This window comes from Chenopodium album, chromosome 4 (genome assembly GCF_948465745.1).
Source record: "Chenopodium album chromosome 4, dcCheAlbu1.1, whole genome shotgun sequence".
NCBI classification, from domain to species: Eukaryota; Viridiplantae; Streptophyta; class Magnoliopsida; order Caryophyllales; family Amaranthaceae; genus Chenopodium; species Chenopodium album.
This window is the reverse complement of record NC_137837.1, coordinates 55,276,352-55,290,470: the sequence shown is the minus strand read 5'-3', so window position 1 is coordinate 55,290,470 and position 14,119 is coordinate 55,276,352. Positions and strand designations below refer to the sequence as shown.

The 14,119-nt window shown below is 37.9% G+C and overlaps 1 non-coding gene across 1 annotated transcript; it reads right to left on the bottom strand.

Annotated features, from left to right (window-relative positions):
- Positions 1-323: 323 nt before the first annotated feature.
- LOC145629762 (small nucleolar RNA R71) lies at positions 324-433 on the bottom strand. The gene has a single exon (XR_014111911.1). It is a non-coding gene; the product is annotated as a small nucleolar RNA R71 (small nucleolar RNA).
- Positions 434-14,119: the final 13,686 nt, after the last annotated feature.

The window sequence follows — 14,119 nt, the reverse complement described above, 5'->3', positions numbered from 1 at the left end:
CCACACCTTACTCCTAATCCGGCCCTTGATGGAGTGCAATTTGAAATTAAAGCCTAAATTATCACGATGATAGAGAGGAAACAATTTATTGGAGCTAAGGGTGAAGATCCTAATCTTCATATTGCAGATTTCTACCAGTATTGCAACACCATTAGACAAGATGGGGTCACGCAAGACCAAATTAGGAATATTCTTTTTTCCTTTTCATTATGTGGAAAATCTAAATTATGGTTTAATGGTTTGAATAGAACTGCACTTGATATTACTGACTAGGAAACTCTTGCCTTGAATTTTTATAATAAATATTACCCTGCAGAGAGAACAACTTTACTAAGGAGTGCTATTCAGAACTTTGCCAAGAGACAGATGAAGATCTATATGAGGCTTGGGAATGGTTCAAGGCTCTACAGATAGAATGCCCCCACCATAATTTGGCATAATGGCAGTTGATACAAGTATTTTACAATGGACTTGGAAATTCATCTAGATCAATTCTAGATTCTGCAGCTAGTGGGAGATTCATGAATCTTAATGTTGAAGATGAAGGTAAGGTTATTGAAGATATGTCAATACATAATTCCCAATATGAGAATCCGAGAATCCGAGAGGGTTTGCTAACAAAGGAAAACATAATGTCGATTCCGTATCCTTTTTGCAAGCTCAGTTAACATCTTTTTGTCAAAAACTAGATAATCTTATTGTTGTTCCTAACTCTGTATCTAATGTTTATGTTGTTTCTAATAATGAAGCGTTTTATGAAAATTGTGGAATGTAGGACATTGGGTGCAAGATTGTAGGAGTTCTATATAACAAGTTAATGCCTTTCAAACCTATAGGCAAAATAACCCACACTCCAACTCTTATAATCCTAGCCTCCGGAACCACCCATATATTTCCTACTGGAGTACCAATGTACAAAACCCTCCACCTCCACAACAAACACAACAGCAACCCTTCATAGCAAAAATATTTCCATCCTAATTCTTGATAGAAAACCAGTCACAATCCTCATCATCTTCTGACCCTGCCATGACAGAATTTAGAGCAATTCTTTCAAGCATGCAAAAGCACATGGAGAGTAGGGATGCACATATTGATTCAATTATAGCCCATAATAAAATCATGGATAATCAAATTGCGTAGGTTTCATCTACCCTACAAACGCGTCAGCAGGGAGCTCTACCATCGCAACCAATCCATCCTACAGATCATGATAATGCAATCACTCTAAGGAGTGGTTCACATTATGATGGGCCTCCTATGCCCAAAGAAGATGGACTTGTTGCTAATCCTGATTCCTTTGTACCAAATGCTAATCTTATTAACCCTGCAGGGGTACAAAAAGATGCTAACCCTTCTAATGTTTATTTGCAAGGGAAATCTGAGGACAAGGGAGAAGATATGTAGAGCCCAATTATCAAACTACCATTCCCTAATAGACATTTGAAGAGAAATTTTGATAAGCAATTCGGTAAGTTTTTGGAGGTTGTGAAAAAACTTGCAGGTAACAGTTCCTTTCACTGATTTAAACACTCAAGTTCCTACATATGCTAAATTTATGAAAGATATTTTTACTAGGAAAAGGGCCTTTGATGAGGCAGAGAATGTAGCTTTTACAGATGAATGTAGTGATTTATTGCAAAATAAATCCCCTCCGCAATTAAAGGATCCTAGTAGTTTTTCTATCCCTTGTCATATTGGTAATGTCTTCATTGATAAAGAATTATGTGATTTAAGTGCTAGTGTCAGTGTTATGCCATCGTCTGTGTGTACTAAGCTTAATATGGGTGATTTAAAAGTTGCTAACATTACTTTACAGATGGCAGACCGTTCTGTTAAATACCTTAGAGGTATTTTAGAGGATTTTCCATTAAGAGTTGGTAAATTTTTTATTCCTATTGATTTTGTTGTGTTAGACATGGCTGAGGATACACAAATCCCCATTATATTAGGTAGGCCTTTTCTCCATACTCCACGAGCCATAATTCATGTTAAAAATGGAAAACTAGTTTGCAGGTATCGCCGTTACAAAAAGGTTTAGGATCGCAGAACGTTCAGAATCATTCTCCGTCCCTATCGATACTTTGACTTTTGTTTTCGAAACTTGCGTTTCACCAATCTCATTCAAAGTGGGGGCTTCTGTAGACACCCATTTGTGTCTCCCCAAAACCAAACCCAGTGATAAGTACCTTTCACGTCAAATTATAATTGAATGAAGTGAAAGTGTGGAAAGTCTAGTTTGCGGTTAGTTTTTATTTCTTCTCTTTCTCTCTGTTTTTGAAAACCTATTTTAAGAAAACAGTCAATCCAGTTTAGTTTGTTCCATGGAAGGGTCCAATAATAGTCTAGTTGGGTCTGCTTCGAAAAGAGCTTTCCAACGATATATTATAAGCCCAATTTCGATGAATAATGAGGAAGTTATGGCCAAATTACTAAACTCGGCCCGGTTTGATATTTATATGCGGCCCAATGATCTAGAGGAGGGCCTAATATTGATTTATCATTCCTAATGCAATTAGAATTGATTATAGTCTTCTAGATTCTTCTAGAAGGTTCTTTTCAATCATAATTTAATTAGCATTGATAAATTGACTTTAGTTGACTTTTAAGAGTTTTATTTAGAATAAAAGAAGTGTTTTTAAGGAAAATACGATTTTGCCCTCTTGTACGGCTAAATTTTATCAAATTAAGGAAATGCGTGGAAATTTATTTCCAACGTTTGACGACAGGATCAGCGCCTGGCGCCATACTTGGCGTTTGGCGTTGCACTCAAGCGTTTGGTGACACGCGCGTGTTTGGCGCTGCGGTCGTGTTTTATTCTTTTCAAAACTATGATTCGTTTTTTATCATATCCGGCTGATTTTCTCTATAAATAGCCTCCTAAAACTCCGTTTTTAATCATCAATTCTTAACATCAATTCTCTCTATCATCAACTCTCATCAAGAATTTATTGATTCTCCCCCCCTCTTTCTAAGCCTAGCCTTTTACAAACACAATTCCTCATACATTAGCACTAGACACACCTAGCCAAGTTCGAAGTTGCCTTCACCCTAGACATGAAAGGGTTGATATTTCTTAGGGTTTGGTCCCAAATCTCTATTTCAATAATTTAATTTAATTCTTTAATTTCAATATTTCCCTTGAAGTTACTAATGTGTGTATTTTGTTATTAGAAAGAGGTACGAGGCATCCAAGTAAGTGCTTTAATTGTTTAATTGATATTATGATATAGAGATCATGTTTAGATTGTTATGTTGATTCCTAGTATCATGTTAGGATGTTTTTCTTAATTTGATGTTTAGAGTGACAACAATAAGTTTCTAGTATCATGTTTAGGGTAAATAATATAATGTCAATTATGATTTTTATGATGCCTTTTATTGTCTTTCCTAATAGTATCATGTTAGGGCTATATATTTGATCTTTGATGTTTAGTGACATGCTAGGGTTTGTTATTAATATTGTTAGTATCATGCCTAGGATCTTGTTATTATTATGCTTTAACATGATGATTATGATTATTATTATGAATATTATTAATATGTTGCTTGAATATATATTTATTTGTCATTGCTTGATCACACCTTTTATGCGTGTTTAAAGGGAATTTGTACTTGTAATCACGCTTAATAAGATAATTAATAATCTTGTTTAGGGTTAATTTGATTATAATTCAAGTGATCACCAATAATAGATTTGTTTGTGCATTAATATTAAACCAACATAGATAAACAGGTTTAGGGTTAATCCTATTGATTGCATGTTAGTCAAAAAGCGCACATGAATACGATCAGAATAAAGTAGAGGCCTATTATTAGGGCAGGTTCAATCTTTTTTAGGTTGGATTTGTACCTTCATCCCCGAACGACCAGTCATGGTTCTAGACCTATTGGAGTTGACGAACTCCTGGATCGTTAAGGGGTGTAACGTTCACCCTGTGAACGGTTTACAAGTTCCTAAAACTTGTTGGCGACTCTTTTGCTTTATCTTCCGTCCCTTTGGACGCCACCATGCTTAAGTGTATGATCACAGTGGGGTTCAAGTTTGGGGTAATGCTTGAAATATTCCCTACAACAAGATACATTTAGAGGACAACTAAAAGCCCTATATTCAACCCCAGAGAAGGTTGAATCCTAATATGCAGGAAGTAGTCAAGAAAGAGGTTATTAAATTACTTGATACATGCATTATATATCCTATTTCTGACTCAAAGCGAGTAAGTCTTGTTCAGGTGTTTCCTAAAAAGGGTGGGATGATTGTGATTAAAAATGTTAAAAATGAATTGATTCCCACTAGAACTGTTACAGGGTCGCGTATGTGCATTGACTATCGTAGATTAAATATCGTCACTTAAAAGGACCACTCCCCCCTCCCTTTTATTGATTAAATTCTTGAGAGGTTAGCTAATCACCAGTTCTTTTGTTATTTGGATGGGTAATCGGGATTTTTCAAAATTCCGATTCACCCTGAAGATCAAGAAAAGACTACAATTACATGCCCTTATGGTACTTTTGCATATCGTAGAATGCCCTTTGGTTTGTGTAATGCACCTGCTACTTTTCAACGTTGCATGATGAGTATTTTTTTCTCATTTCATAGAGTCTATTATGGAAGTCTTTATGGATGATTTTAGTGTGTATGGGTCTTCATTAGATGCATGTTTAATAAATCTCGCTAAAATCTTGAAAAGATGTGAAGAATGCAATTTGGTTCTAAATTGGGATAAGTGTCTCTTTATGGTGACAGAGGGAGTATTTCTTGGTCACATTGTATCAAATAAGGGTATATAGATAGATAAAGCTAAAATTTCTGTGATTGAGCAATTGCCTCCTCCTGTTAATGTTAAGGGGGTTAGAAGTTTCTTAGGTCATGCGGGGTTTTATCGTCGCTTTATCAAAGATTTTTCTAAAATTGCTAAACCACTAACTCACCTTTTATTCAAGGATGCCCCCTTTGATTTTACTGACGAGTTTCTTGAGGCTTTTCACAGGTTAAAGCATGCATTGATATTGGCACCCATCATATGTGCACCATATTGGACACTTTTCGTTTCGAAATCATGTGTGATGCAAGTTATTTTGCATTAGGTGTTGTGCTAGGACAGAAAAAGAACAAAGTTTCGCATGCTATCTATTATGCAAGTAAAACTTTGGATGAAGCACAAGCCAACTATGCCACTACGGAGAAAGAGTTTCTTGCTTTGATTTATGCTTTAGAAAAATTTAGATCATTTCTAGGTTGTTCTAAAGTTATTGATTTTAATGACCATGTAGCTTTGAAGTATTTAATAGCCAAGGCAGAATAAAAGCCTAGGCTACTCCGTTGGGTTCTTTTGCTCCAAGATTTTGATGTTGAAATAAAGGATAAGAAATGTGCAAAGAACGTTGTGGCAGATCACTTGTCACGTATCAGCTATGATGAGGGTAAGGATTCTCTTCCTATAGATGACTCTTTCCCTGATGATCACTTATATGCAGTTGTAGAGGAACACACCTGGTATGCCGATTTTGCTAATTATTTAGTGGGTGGTACTCTACCTTTTGACGTGTCCTACCAACAGAAAAATAAATTTCTTTATGATGTTAAACATTATTTTTGGGATAATCCTTTTTTGTTTCGTGAGTGTGCAGATTGATTATTTCGCAGGTGTGTTCCCGAATGGGAAGTTCACGGCATTCTTACTAGCTGTCACACCTCACCTTATGGAGGACATCATGGCCCCACCAAAACGGTGGTCAGGATTAATGAGTTAGGTTTTAATTGGCCCACCATGTTCAAGGATGCTAACACTTTTGTGCAGGCTTTTGACTCTTACCAAAGGATTGGCAACATTTCGCGGCGGCATGAGATGCCTCAAACTGGGATTTTGGAAGTTTAAATTTTTTATGTTTAGGGTGTGGATTACATGGGACCGTTTCCCTCTTCAAGAGGGAATTGCTATATACTTGTCTTCGTTGACTATATATCCAAGTGGGTTGAGGCCATTGCCACTCCTACCAATGATGCCAAGGTGGTCCATAAACTTTTCAAGAAGAACATATTTCCAAGATTTGGAGTACCTAGAGCTATAATTAGTGATGGAGGATCTCACTTTCATGAGCGGAAATTAGATACCCTTCTCAAGAAGTATGGTGTAAACCATAGGACTTGTTTAGCCTATCATCCCCAATCTAGTGGCTAAGTTGAAGTTTCTAATCGTGAGATCAAGGCCATTCTAGAGAAGGTGGTAGCAAAGTCAAGGAAATATTAAAGTGATAAGTTGGATGATACCCTTTGGGCATACAGAACTGCATTCAAGACCCCAATAGGCACTACTCCTTATAGACTTGTGTATGGGAAAGCATGTCACCTCCCGCTGGAATTAGAGTACAAGGCATATTGGGAAATCAAGGAGCTCAATTTGTATGCTAAACTAGCGGGAGAAAAGAGGCTACTTTAACTTAAACAACTTGACGAGTTTAGGTTGACGACCTATGATAGTTCACATGTTTACAAGGAGAAGACTAAGAGATGGCACGACAAGATGATCCTTCCGAGAGAGTTTAAAGAGGGTGACAAGGTGTTGTTGTTCAACCATAGCCTTAAACTTTTCCCAGGAAAGTTAAAGTCAAGGTGGTCGGGCCTTTTTACTGTCAAAAGGGCTAATAAGTTTGGTTGTGTGGAATTAATCGATGAGCATGGTAATGAGTTCAAGGTAAATGGTTAAAGACTTAAGTTATACCATGAAGGGGCTACGATTGGTGCGGTTGAATTACTTCACCTAATCGATTCCAATTCAACTTGATCAACATTGTGGTAATAGGGTCGTGTAGGACCTAGATAAACAAGCACTTTACGGGAAGAAACCCGTATTTCTTGCTTTCTAGACTAGTTTTTCATTATTGTTATTTTTATTTTTTTTAGAGAGGTGAGGAGAGTGTAACTTTACCTTTTTAAAGTGTTTTTGTACAGGTTTCGAGTCAACAAGTAAGGAGATTTAAAGTAAAAAAAAAAAAATTGAGTGTTCCAAGATGGGCAGGGGCTCGATCGGGAAGACCTCGCTGGATCGGGCGCAAGAGTGAAGTTCAATTCGAGCTTTACGCTCGCTCGATCGGGCGTGAAAGTGAGCGAAAATCGAGTGTAAAAATTTCCCGATTGGGCTACACTTGCCCGATCGGGCGCGCAAGTGATGAAGAAATTGAAGAAAAATTCGCCCGATCGGGCGCGAAATTGGAGAATTCGAATGACCTAAAAAGATATTTCGGGCAAGGTGATCGAGCAAAATCGACCTCCTCTCGAGCTCGATCGGGTGGTGCTCACCCGATTGGGCACGCAACTTGGAAACTTAAATGCTGAAGGTTTGCCCGATCGGGCGGACATGAGCCCGATTGGGCATGCCTTTTACCAGGGGTTACTAAACCTCTTTTTCTCCTTTTTCTTTTCACTTTCTTCCTTATTTCTCCTCCTTCATTCACTCTTTCTCTCTCTAAACTCCATTAAAAAACCCTTCAAACTCACTTTTCAACTCAAGATCTTCTCAAATTCTCCCATTAAAACTCAAAATTTTTTACATATTCTTTATCCTCTCACTTTCCTCTACAATCTACATATAATTTCTCTAGTTTTTTCTCAATTTTTTAGGAAACCCTAAGAGAGAGAAAGCTTCAACTTGTCAAGAATGGCATTTAAGAGATCAAGGACACAAAGGGGTGACTCATCAAGGCAACCACCAACACCCACGGTCAACTCGGAGCTTCAAATACCGGGATGGAGCAAGGTGGTGGTCACAAGCACCAAAGCAAAAGACTAGGATGCTCAATCTCATTGAGAGGCAGGTAAATTCTACTTGTTTTGTTCACCACCTAACTTTGTCTAAGTTTGAAATTGACAAGAATGTGGAAAAATTGTTCAAAGGAATTGGAATGAGTGGTTTATTCAATTTGCATTACGATACTTATGATTATTTGACCGTTAAATTTATTTGTACTTTTAATTTTATTAAGTCTAATGTGTTTGTGTGTCATGTTTAATTCTGTTTGCTTAATAAAGATTTTAAATTGTCATTGAAAGAATTTGGTAGGATTTTTGAGTTAAAAGCCGATAAGCCAACGAAACCTCCTAGGGATTATTGTGCCGAAATCTACTTGGCTTTGACAGGAAATGTACTTGAAAACCTCTAACATGCCAAGGGAACTTGGATTCAACATCTCGTGCCAAAATTTTGGCAACGGTTTGTTGGCCTCACCATCTTTGGGAGGCATGAGCCGGCGAACATGAGGAGGGATGAGTTAGAGTTGCTATCCACCTACATGATCCCTAGTAGTGAAAAACTAAACATTCCTCTTAAGATGGCTCAACAATTTCAAAGGAGTGGTAAGAAGACCGAGGCCGGTAGATCTAGGACCCCAATTTACTTTGGTGGGTTAGTCACCCATATGGCAGTTAAATTGATGAGTTTTAAACCTAATGATCATAGAAAAGTAATATGTCGTACCCTTATGGACCTAGCATATTATGGGAGCCTCAATTGGATCCAAGCTACCCCTAGTGAGATATGGTGGATAATCCATATAGAGAACGGTAGGAGGGATCAAGCCTTTACTTTGCCTAACCCAAAATTGTCCAAGTTCGAAAAGGGTAAGTCTACTTATACTTTTGAGTTAGGAACCAAGGAGAGGCTAGAGAGGCTCACCACTCACAGCCTCAACCACAACCCCAATTCCAACCTCCTCCTCGACCCCAACCCCACATGTATGATATCCCCACCTCTTCCTTTGACTACAACATCGATCCCAACGCACCTTATAAATTCTCGGATTTTAGGAGCCAACTTGATAGGATCAAGAGGGGCCAAGGAAGGGTGGAGGGTTTAGTCCAAAACCTTGACTCTAGAGTAGGTTCTCTAGATAGACGGGTGGGGTATGTGGAGAAAAACCAAGGGACGGGTTTATACCCCATGAATGATGACTATGCCCACCAAGGGGCTATTCCCCCCGAGGCTCTTGTTCTCAATTGGTTTCAATACCCCCAAGGAGAGTATTCAACCCCCGGTGCTCTTGGTAGTTATGTGGACTACTCTTCGATCCATGGTTATTGGGCCAATGTACCTTTTAGTGGGATTGGGGGAATGTAGACCCTAACTATTTTTCAGGTGGTTCGGGTCATGAAGGTGTTGGTTTGAGTCATGGTGGCGTTGGCTCTAGCCATGGTGGTGGTTATGCTAGGATGAAGGAGGATAAGGATGATGATGAGGAGTAGCTAGTCCTAGCTACACTCCCAAGTCAATGAGGGCATTGCTTGATTTGGCTTGAGGGGAGATCTTGTGATGGGTGTCATAAATGACACCCATTTAATGAGCATTTAGGTTTTTTTCACCTACTTTACATGGCTTTCATGCTTAATAAATGCTTAGTTTTATACATTTGGTCTTGCTTTTACCTTTCCTCTCTTATTTTGTAGCTTTTACGCATTTTGTTGGCTTTTGTACTCTTTTCTCCTTTATTTGCTCTATTTTTGTGGTTGTAGGTATTGTACGAGGTTCGGGTATTGATATTGGTGAATTACTAAAGTGGGAGATGCTTTTGAAGCAAGCTCATGGCAATTGGAAAGCTCAAGATGCAAGGAAGTTGATTCTCCAAGTTCTAGCTCTTGCGCTCTCAAGCCGTGCTCTCATGAAGATGGAGTGTTGAACCCACAATCAAGTGCTTTTGAGACTGCCTCTCTTAGTGTTCATTATCCTCATTTTATGCGTTCATTCAAAGACCTTAGCGAACGCACAAAGCTGCGATAAGACTTGAAGAAACCCAGAAGAGCGCAGGCGCGCTGCCCTGCTACGCAGGCGCGCTGCCCTGCTACGCGGGCGCGCACTGTTGCTGCGCGCGGGCGCTCCTCCGCGGGTTTCGGCTTCACTCTTCTTTGATTTGCGCCTTTTATAAATACCCTTTAAAACCCAGTTTTTGCAGTAGGTTTCATTTTAGATTTAGATCATATTCTTAGCTTAGTTAAGAGTTTCTCTCTCTAGTTTTAGGGTTAGTTTTAGGAGTAGATTTTAAAGAGAGAAAGTGAGGAATTTCAATGGTGATTTGAGTGATTGAAGATTCAAGGGGACAATTTTATTGAATATCATCAAATCCATCAATGAGCATTTCTAACTCTATCTCATTTTATTGCTTTGTTTGATTTCATATTTGTTTGGTTTGATTTTGATGTTTGATTGTTGATTAGTGTAATTGTTCTCTATATTTTGTTGATTCTTTAGTTGTCTGTTGATTAGATGATGATCTTTGGGTAGTTGTTTGGCTAGGTATTGGGTGAAACTTGTATGATTGATTAATTGTGCTTAATTTGGGGATTGTGTTGATTAATTGTTGAGATTAAAGTGATTAATGGAAGTTTGCATGTGTATAATTCGATTAGGCCTTGAGAATTATGCTAGATTGCATTGTAGTTTCTAATGATACGGACCATTGATTTAGGAATGCAATTGTCGATTGAACTTGATTAGTGATGCTCCTAGTTAGAGTCTCCTGTAGTTGGCGTTAGTTTGACCTCTAGGAGATAGCTTGTTGACTCTTTTGATTGAGCTTGCCATTTGTCTTCACAACCATTGACTTGCATGTATTTTCGAGTTGCTACAATTGTTATGATTACTTGTTGATCCCCGTTCCTAGTGTTTTATTTGTTTAGTTCTTCGTTTTGTTAGTTGTTTAGTGTGTACCTTTTATCCTTAGACTTCGACCTAGCTTAGACGCATAATTGAGAGCGCTTGAACATTACCGTTCCTTTGAGTTCAACCCTTGACTTGCTTCTATACTTGTATATAGGTTTGTTAAGTGTTTAGAAATTTAGTTTGACCGAGGGAGGATTAGTTTTAACGACCTAGTTCCACCCCTCGTCAAAATGGCGCCGTTGCCGTGGAATGGTGTCTATGTTTGTGTGCTTTTGATTGCTTTAGTCTAGGTAATTGTATATACTTTTCTTTTATTTGATTTTTTTTTGTTTGTATAAAAAAATAAGAAATAACTTGTTTCCTCAATTTGAGAATGAGCGATTTTGTGTGTACTTAAATAGACTAGAGAACTTCATTAGTTACCATGGTTATGATCTTTGGGAGGCTTGTGGAATTTGTTATCATAATTTGACTAAGCAAACTAGAGACATTGTTGAAAGCATGTTTAATGGTAGATTTCGGGCATTGTCAATCGATGATGCTTGGGATTTTTATGTATGGTTTGCTAAAGATACTTATACTCGTGATCATGGTTATTCAAATGCTTCTATTGATGATTGTTATGGTCCATGTTCCATGAATAATGAATCTTGCATGCCTTCTTGTTCCCCCATTCCCCATTTTGATGATGCTACTCATATCTCTAATATTGATCCTCGCATGCTGGCACATAATTCTTTCCCCCATGATGCTCCTTAATGCTCTTCATCTTTCCAATCTTTAGGGTCTAGCTTTGAGTCTCCTCATAATAAAATTTGTGGCTCATTGAGAGAATTAGAGATGAATTCTAATTTGGAACCAATTGAGATGAGACTTTTGGAGATTATGAGAAGCCAAATGGAATTGGTGAAAATGTTGGAAGAGAGTAATGAGGATGTTCTTTGGAAGGATGAGGAGATGGAGAATCAATTGTCATCGATGATGAATGTAAATGAAGTTTCTACCACTTTGGTAGATAGATGATGATGATGATTGTTTTGAGAGCTCCTAGGTGTGCGAGGAGGATGTTAGAGAGCCTATGAGAGAGGAAAAGGGTGTGGAGGTGGAAGTTCCAAAAGAGAGTTTTCACTTTGAACCTCCTTCCAAATTTGAATTTCGTTACATTGAGCCTTTAAATGGAGTTGAAGTGAACCTAAAAATGTTGGCTTCTCTTAATTTTGAGAAAACAATAATTCAAGTTAAGAAGGATGGGACATTGAAATTCTTGAAACGTGTAAAGGTTGTGAGGAAAGAGGGTGAGGATGAGAAGGATGAAGTAGTTTCCATGGGAGATTGGATGTTTGAGGGTGATGAGGACCTAGAGGTTTTGAGTGTTGAAAATCCAATTGATAAGTCAATTCCCCCACCCACCTCCCTTGATTGTAATCTCATTCCTCCATTCTTTAATTTTGAAAACAAATCTTCTTCCACCCCATCTCCTTTGATTGATGACCATGGTTGCTTTGAGGGTGAGGCCTTGAGCTTAGATGATTTTGATGGAGAAGAGGTTCCATATGATAAGGTTGAGGAGGTAGAGCTTACTTTTAATGATTATAAAGATGAGAATGAAGTGTTTGGTGAGGTTGAGTCTCCAACTCCTATCTCAAATCTTAAACTATTGCTTTCCTCTTTCACCTTTGATTGATCCCTTCTCTTCTACACTTTCCATCATTGAGAATGGTGAGGCCTTTTTAGAAGAAGATCGTACTTCTCATGTTTATTTTGAGCTACCTCCCAAGTTTGACCCTCAAACCTTGGATGAGCTTCCTTTGAACCATAATGATGATATAAAGCTTTTTAGAGCTCATTTAGGGTGTGAAGTTTATGAGGAGGGTGTGATTGAGAATAAGCTAAATTTGAATAATGAAGAGTTGGAGGATAGCCCTTAGGATGTGAGTTCATTGGTTGAGAGAGATTGTGTTTCAATGGATAGTGGTGTAAGTGAGCAACCAATTCCCATTTCTTCACCTTACACCTCATTTTCAAGAAAGCTTGATCTTGTTCCCTCCTATACCATGTCATTACCTTCTTTTCTCATATCCCCTCCTCTTGAAGAACCTTTAGTCCCCAAAGTGCCTCATTTGATGACTTTTGAGGACAATGGTGGGATTTCCAACAAAAAATATTTTGTTGAGAAGAGTATGCCTTCTTTTTCTATTATTTCTCTTCCTTTTTCTTATATTCTTGTTTTTCCCTTCTCTCCTTCTTCTTCTTGGCATTCCTCTTCTCAACCTCTTAGGTGTGCACTAAGCTTGTTGCATGCCTTATTTTTGCCATGTGCATACTTGATTTCATATGAAATGTGTAGAAGTGCATTTGACAAGCTCTTGCGTGCATTGAATTATTATTTTCTAAAGCGGTCAAGCTTGGACCTTAAGCAAGCCTTTCTCAGGAAGTAATTTGTGTTTTATTGCTTTCATTTTCTTTTCTTTTAAGAATAGATTTTCTGTCATTGAAATGTTTGTGTGCCTTTTTCTAGGCACATGACTTGATATACTTTGGTGCTTCGATTTGGATCAAGAATCAAGGAAGTTTGACTCCTATTTTTGTTAGCATATGGCAGGCAAGGTTCAATTCTTGAGGAAATTTGCTTTGAAAGGTTTAATTGGGTCATTTGCGGGTATTTACACCCACCTAATATCCGGTAATATCCTTCCTTACTCTTTCTCAAGTGGATGATGACTTGTTGGATATATGTTGGTTTGTTGGATTGATCTTTTTTTTTTCCCCTCCCATGGTTTCTATGATTAATGTTAAGTGTATTTCCCCATTCAAGCTCGGGGAAGGGTATGTTATCATGTTTGATGGGATCTTGATTCACATATGCTATGCACCTTTGTATATACTTTTCCATATTCTTATATTTTGAAAAACTCCAAAAAGATTTGTGTTTCTATCAAGGAAAATTTGCAATGTGTCTTTGTTTTGTTCTTGCTTTGGACATAATACTTTTGGAGTTGTATAGTTGAATGATGTTCTTCTTAAATGGTAACGGTGTGCATGGTTTGAGAGTATGTTTAGTTGATTCTAGGATAGAGTATGCTAAGGTAGTCGTTTAGAACTATTGGGACCTTGAAACCAAATTCTATTTGTTTTTAAAAATTTGCAATTGCTCCCTTTTGGTAAATTTGAAGCTTTTAGTGTGTTTTTGCCACAACCTTGTGAGGTTTCATGATTTTCAAGCCTTCTACATATCTTGCATGAGCGGCTTGGATCCTTGACTATTGCGGACCTAATCTTGAATCTTGACTCATAATTCTAAAACACAAAGCCGAACCAACTAGGAAGGACAAAGGCATCTTTTCAGGGTGGTAATTTTTCTTTTTGGTAGGATAATCTTCTTAAGTTCATTGGGGTTTACATTTTCCTTCTTGCTAACCATTTGAGCCTTTTCTCTTCTTTTCAAGCCATATCTTTAGAATTTTGAGCCT